The sequence below is a fragment of the Anabrus simplex genome, chromosome X (genome assembly GCF_040414725.1).
Source record: "Anabrus simplex isolate iqAnaSimp1 chromosome X, ASM4041472v1, whole genome shotgun sequence".
Taxonomy (NCBI): Eukaryota; Metazoa; Arthropoda; class Insecta; order Orthoptera; family Tettigoniidae; genus Anabrus; species Anabrus simplex.
In genome coordinates this window covers 41,985,386-41,993,179 of record NC_090279.1, presented here as the reverse complement: position 1 = coordinate 41,993,179, position 7,794 = coordinate 41,985,386, and the positions used below count along the sequence as shown (strand labels likewise).

Genomic DNA, 7,794 nt, shown 5'->3' with positions numbered 1-7,794 from the left:
AAATAAATGAAAGTAAATTTAGTTGAGGAAACTTATAAACCCAAAACTTCTTTAAATCAGTAATTATTCCACCTTGCACCAGAATACATGACCGTAGCTTTTTGTGGGGACATCTATGGAGAAAAATTCAAACTTTTTGATGTACACCAAAACAAAACAAACAAATCCAGTCAGTTTAGGAAACGTTAAAATAACATACTCAGTTATTCAGTAGTGACATCTTCTGATGAATGTCCCAACTTTATGCATTAGCAGTTTCAAGTTTTGTTCGACAGATAGTGTTCCCTAAGGCGCTTCTTTTCAATGCGCGGGTTGAGGTGCACCTCCCAGTACAAATATTATAAGTCACAATGGACTAGTACCACCACAGACCACATTAGGGAGAAAAGGAATATTTTTCACTTGCCAAGAGATGGCTACAATGTGTGTAGTATACAAGCGAACAATCACAGTAAACAAGCATGTCACCTGCAACTTGTATCAATAAATTACTGTATTATTTAGAAAACAATTATTAATATAATCAATAAGATAACAAAGGTGTTTCATTTGGAAACAACTAGTAAAATATCCTGTAACAGTAACAAAAGAATGTATCTTTCAGCTATTTTTGTTCAAAACTAATTAACGAATTGAAAAGTATTAGTAGGAATGATACCGAGTCCCAAATGACATAGAGTAGAGGTCTTTGGAATAATCCTAACTGCTGCACAATTCATAACGCAAGATAGTGGAAAAACTTGAAAGAAAAGTGAAAACTAGGTATGTAAACAGTCATCTCATAAAAAAGTATATTATCAGTAGGACTATCAATCATGTGCACTAAAAAGATGGATCAAACCCCGGTATCTGTTGAGCCATTTTCTACCCATTTCCATTATCAGATGATGGCTTATCAAATTATGTACATTACCTCAAGAGAGTTTTCCTGCGATGACTCTGGCTCGGTTAACTCTGATTTAACTTCTTCTTTCAGAGCTATCACTTCTGATACATGTTCAAAATTTTCCTGTGGAAAATAAGATATATTAGGTATGCTCATAACACACATCTACAAATACAGTCACTAACAAATGAGCATGTTAATTCATTAATTTCCAGTGTTACAGTTACTTTCAGAATTTCGCTAATGTTTAAGGAAGATTTCTACCAGCAGAGGATTGTTATAACCAAAGAGAATGGTGTTACTATTCTTGTTCACTCCTTATGTCAGAGGAAGGATGAGACTGAGAACAAAATATAAAATGCGAAACATTATCTAGCCATACCAGAAGATATAATACCAGAGATGGAATTGGGGCTATCTCACACAGAATTTTGGAAGGAAGCAGACATAGGCATAAACACTAAATTGTATGAACTGTTTTCATATGTTCAATCATATCAATCAAATCATAAAAGTTGTCTGAACCAATTAGAAGCGTTACATTTCTAAATGATTTTTTGTTCTCGGCATAGAGTTTGTTTATAGACAGATCAAAATTACTTGAAATAATGGAATCACATTCTCTACTATAGTTTTGCTGAGATCACAGGGGCTACATAAAACATTAATACAGTCCTGTTTCAAACAGCATATTTCAATGCTTCCAAGTGTAAAATAAAAAACATATACATGAAAGCAGACTTACCACAGTCATGTAACAGTGAAAGATGTGATGTAGCCCAAGGTCAAAGCAGCTAGAAATGAAATATTTTACTACTATAAGCATGTTATGTAGTGTTCTGTGAGGAGCTGAGGGGATGAGGACACCGTCAGTGGAGAATCAGCAGTGTTGGAGTGTATATCTGCAGTTTCAGAAGATCTTTTATGATCTACTACGAGACTTTTAAATTTCACTCTTGGATTCATAAAACCTTGTCAGCATTAAAGGGGGGAGGGACTGTGATTAAAAGCTTATATTCTAATGTAAGTTAAGTAACTAATAAAAGTGAATTAAAGTATCAAGTTCTAGAACATACCAACTTCTTACATTCAATACAGAAGAGAACAGTAGCTGAACTAAGGAATGGATGAAAAGGATGCACAAAAAGGACAAGGAATTAATGTGTAAGAGGAAAGAAAAAATTCCGTTTAATGTGCCTTAAGTCCTTAAAGTGTCAGAGCCCACTAAGAAGGGGCACAGAAAAGAAATTATTCTCAGAATTCATACATTCTAGAGCCCTTAGACATGGTTCTCTACTGTATATATCATAGAATCTGACCTGTATTTGAGGAATAAAATGAGCTAATCACTATTCTGTCTTTCAAGAATAATTCAACATCTGAGCATATTACTCATTTTGGGAGAACGTACATTCAGATTTTGAGCTATTTCATCCCTCGTATGTCATAGGCAAATCTGCTCATTCCTTAAAACACATAATATCTTCCAGCACATTGTGGATGTGAGGGTAAACCAGAATAAACACACCGGTGTTAACATTTCGTTTAGCAGACTGGTGTATCCAGGCTCAAAAACAGTAATGAAAATTTGTGTTTTAACTTCTACACTAATTATGGTAGGAGTAATAATTTTCAACATGTGGTGCTAATGATGGTGCAGTAGTAGGGGGATATAAGTTTTTTAAAAGGTAAGATCAACCAACCATCATCTATTCTAATCAAAGGGGAAAAATAAGGAAGGTGCAACACCTAAACCAAAGTAATTACAATACTGACAGCAAAAAGTACAGACTAATCCAAGCATAACCTTAAGTTCCTAAGAGTTGGCAGCTTTGTGTAGCGTGTAGTGGTGTATTCCCAGACAAATAAACAAAACAGAGTTGTACTACGCATAGATGCTCATTCAGCAATTGGTGACTGCTGGTGTTAATACTGAGGAAGCACATAGAAAATTATGCCCCTGCCAAACTTATTCAGCTATTAAGGGTTAATTCCTGACCTCTATAAAGTTATCTGGAATGAGACTTACAAGTGATGCAGTTGTTTTTCCTTCAAGCCAGGCTGGTTCCTCTTTGATCTTTGCTTCTAGGTCCATTTTGCACTGCAAACTGAAGTAGTTAGAAGGTACTGGGAAGGTTGATTACTTCCAATGACCTTACACTGAAACATAAGCCAGAAAAATATATTACCTATGTCATTGATACTTATGGGTTTTGTTAACAGACTAAGCAACAAGCTTGGAATTTTACATGACCATCAATATTATGATAATACCAAAAAACCCAAAAATTTACACGACTGTTAATATTGTGATCATACCTATAGGACCTCAAGTTTTCATTTTTTTTTTTTTTTGCTAGGGGCTTTACGTCGCACCGACACTGATAGGTCTTATGGTGACGATGGGATAGGAAAGCCCTAGGAGTTGGAAGGAAGCGGCCGTGGCCTTAATTAAGGTACAGCCCCAGCATTTGCCTGGTGTGAAAATGGGAAACCACGGAAAACCATCTTCAGGGCTGCCGATAGTGGGATTCGAACCTACTATCTCCCGGATGCAAGCTCACAGCCGCGCGCCTCTACGCGCACAGCCAACTCGCCCGGTATCAAGTTTTCTATGACTAATAATTCGATCAAAGCGAAGGACCTACAGTTTTGCATGATTTCTAAAACAGTGATCACTTCCATAATATAATTTAACTTATCTGTCGATATCAAGATCATAGTCATAGGACCCCTAGTATTACATGACACCTTATTCCATATTATTAGCTATACAGTTTTATATGGAACTGAAACCACAAGATGACTTTTCTTGAAACTTCAGTGACTGTACGGTTTGCATATCACTCTGATCACCCGGTTCCATATACCGGAATCTTCCTACCACTTTTATCCTTTGCAATCAGCTTCAAAACTAACTGAACAAGTTCACAGTTCTTTGAGATATGTTCTATCAAAATTTTCCTTCCCAGGATCAAATTCTCTCAAATCATTCTTCTCTCATTCAGCTTATTCACTATCTCTTTATTTAAGACATTTTCTATCAATCTGATCTTCAAGAACTTTTGATAACACGGCATTTCAAAAGCTTCAACTCTGTTTCTCTTGGCACCAGTTATTATCTGTGTTTCGCTTCCATACGGTGTCATACTCCTTACTCAGTGTAAATAATTTTAAAAGTTTTCAATCTGTTGAACCCAAAGAACATGATGGAGAACAGATGGGAATTTAAGCTGGATTCAGTGATGATATTTATCGATATTGAGAAGGCATATGTCAGTGTACCATGGCAAGTGGTCTCAGATGCATTGATAAAAAAGAAGGCAGGGAGAGGTGAAGAACCAATTATAAAAGCCATGAACGAATAGTGAGTAAGTAGTATGAATACTATGAAAGGACAAACAAACTGGTTCAAAGTAGAAACAGGACTTCAAAAAGGATGTGTTTTATCCCCTCCAATCTTCATTACAATCGTGGATGAAATCCATAAGAGTATACTACAAAAATGGGAACCAAGGAGGCAAAGGCCTCACTCTTTGCAGATAAGACAGTAATATGTGGAGAAGATGAAATGGAAGCAGAAGAACAAGTTAATGCAAGGAATCAGGAGATGGAGGAACATGGAATGAAAATACGTGTGGAAAAGGGTACGATAATAGTGGTGACAAGAGGTAATAGAGAAGGAAGTGGGAATATTGAAGTAATTGGAAGACCATTAGAAGTTGTGGAAAGCTTCAAGTATTCGGGGAGAATAATTGAAGAAGATGGGTAAATAAAATAAGAAATTGGATAGAGATTTGAACAAGCCAATGAGTTTTAACAATGTGTGAGATGTATAGTCTGTAACTGGGATGTTCAACAGAATGCAAGAAAATTTTGCAACCAATGTATTACACACCAATTTTGACATATGAACCAGGCACATGGACAATAAAAAAGCATGATGAACACAGAATGCAAGAGGCCAAGATGAAATTCCTTAGAGAAATAATAGGGAGGGCATAAAGGGATAAATTCAGAAACATAGAAATGAGGGAGTGAATTTGATTCCCTGAACTGAAAGGCAAGATAGAGACACATAAGCTGAAATGGTATGGACAAATGATGAGAATGGAAGAGGATAGAGTTCCACAGTAAGTATTTACAGAGAAAGACATAGGAGAAAGACATCAGGGAATGCCCAGAAAGGGGTGAATGGCTACAGTAAGGAGAGTACAGAGAAGAGTGGAGTAAAGGTAGAAAAAAAAAATTGAGGAAGGAAAGGAGTGGTGGAGAGAGTAAAACTGAGGAGGTTCTTGATTCACATTTCTACCCAGAAGACTGGAAATGGAAAACAAAGGAAATTCTCTTGAAATAAAGACAAAAATGTATACAATACTGCTATCAGCTCATTTCATTGAACAATGCCACCGACCTTTACTTATGTGCCTTTTCTATATTTTTCTATGCATGTCTTGTCTAATGACACAACCGAGTGATGTTTACCAGAGTGCCCCTTGTAGGGAGTTCCGTGTCAAATGAGTGGTTTAAATGTTTAGCAGTTTTTATTGTTCCCCAGGTGGCACAAAAATTATCTATGTTGAATACCTCGAGTAGTGCCTATAGCAGTGTTCGCTAGTCACTTTGTTATATTTTACTGTAAATGTAAACATACTGCGCTAACAATGAATACAGTACTAAAATTTCTCCTACAGGTAATACAAGCTTTGTTCCTGTAGCTAATTGAGTTGATTCTTATGCTTTGCCAGGGAACAGATTTCTATGTAAACACATATCTATTCACAAAACTATGATCAATTGTATTTTGTATATTTCACCGGAGGGGACAATACTGAAGAGTGCCATGTTTACTTGTTCTGGCCATCACAGGTTATTCTAATAATATGTTACTGAATTTACTTTCAAGCAACTACCTTTTACAGTTTCCACAGCCAGAATTTATTCCTGAAGATTGTTCTTCCATTCCTGCTAGCAGTCTCATGTTGCACTAACAACTCCAAGGGAAAGGGATAAGAATAGGTATACAGCAGCGTTAATTAAGGTTAATTAATGATAAAATGGGGAAACCACGGAAACGTATTTCACGACTGCCGATCCTAGGACTCGACCCCATGCAAACTCACCGTCACTCACCCCTGAAAATCCTTTGCACACCAATAAATCAGAGAGGAAGCCAACTGTTACCTAAATCATCACGAATAAATACCGGATACAGCTGCTGTGGGGTAACGATGTGATACAGAAGAATCTCCATAACAACACTGATATAACAAGATACAGATAACCTAAATAGAAACCTTTCAAGATTTTGAACCCTACCACCATATGTTGTGACATACAAAGTAAAGAACAACTCAACATTCATAGCATCACAATAAAATTGCACACAAAGGTAAATAACAGAGCAAAATAATAATTAAAATTACACCCTACATATCGCAATTTCTTTCTGAAATTACCATCTGCATTTCTTCATCTGCGTTGCTCTCCAGAAAAAATTCCTCATTCCACAAAATTTAGATGTACGATATATTGCCACTACCAGAGTGCGAAATCTGAAAGAAGTGGTGTGGGGGGAGAAGGAACATAGGGCTTAACTACTAATTTTTTCAGGCAGTACCTGGTGGGGAGGGGGGTTACAATTCCCCTGTATTTAAATTACCCTCTCCACCCAGAAAAATGTAAATTTGATATCTTTTTGTTTGAATTTTGCTGTTATAACGGGAATGATAAACATTAGAACGTTATTCCAATCAGCTGAGAAGTTTAAGAGAGACTGTCGCTATCTTAGGAAAGGCCAGACGAGGTACGAGTTTCCATGGTTTATTGCTTTTTCAATGGAACTTTCCTCTACCAGGGCTATGTGTTGACTGAACAAGTTTGTCAGTTTGTACCCTGCTCAAGTGAATATTGGCCTACTGATACCTATAGGAAACACACCCAATTCAAGAAGTACAGGTGTGGTTTAAACTCGAGCTACTTATAGCAATGACAAGGGAGGATGGACTTGCCAGCGTGAAACATCAACAATAGGCTGCAGGTGCGGAGTTGTCACTGCTGCGTTGTATAATTGCTCAAGGTCTGGCAGTCATTTGAATTATTTCTGATGTTTTCATGAATATATGCCCAGTGAAAATCATTAATTTCAGTACTGGTAATAAATTATCAGTTCTACATTTGCCTGTTTATTTTATAATGAAAGGAACCCCCGGACAATTTTACTGGGGGGGTGAACCTCTAAGATAAAATCATCGGTGGGGGAGACATCCTTCCCCCCCCCCACCGCGGATTTCGCACCCTGGCTAATAGCCTACACACAACTTGCAGGCCCTTGCAATGCAAAGGCTGGGAGTTTTCTAAAAAGCAAGCTAGTTATATGCGTATTCATTTTTCATGCTTAATTAGAAATAAAATTAAAGAAAATTGATAACATTAAATATTTAAAATATGTAGAATGCTGAAACTGAGAAAGATTAGTATTAACTTCTAATTTTCCCAATTGAAATCTATACATTTAGCAAAATTAGATTACTGAATTTGAACATTACCGACAGTATATGTTAGAGGTTGTGGACACAGTGTAAAATGATAGAAATCACAATTCCTCAATGAAGAAAATCCGTAACTCACTTAATAAGCTGTAGAATTGGCTAATACGTGCCTTATATAACGACATACCAGCCACTTCGAAACAAAACCAGGTATTTGAATGTTGTTTAATCACTTAAAACAAACTCTTGAAGAACAAATTTGATTTGTAACAGTCAGTAAAACAGGCTGAATTTAGGAAAGGATGTATTACTAGTGATAACTGCACAGTATGCGACACTTCTTCTATTGAAATGTGAATGGGCTTGTTATATCACCCAGTTCCAATAATTGTAATAAATCACACTGTAACAAGCATA

At 36.6% G+C, this 7,794-nt stretch overlaps 1 long non-coding RNA gene across 1 annotated transcript; it reads right to left on the bottom strand.

The window, feature by feature from the left end:
* Positions 1-913: 913 nt before the first annotated feature.
* Positions 914-7,508, bottom strand: LOC137503133 (uncharacterized). Its single transcript, XR_011019072.1, has 3 exons — positions 7,435-7,508; positions 2,916-3,046; positions 914-1,009 (listed from the first exon to the last, which is right to left on the bottom strand). It is a non-coding gene; the product is annotated as an uncharacterized lncRNA (long non-coding RNA).
* Positions 7,509-7,794: the final 286 nt, after the last annotated feature.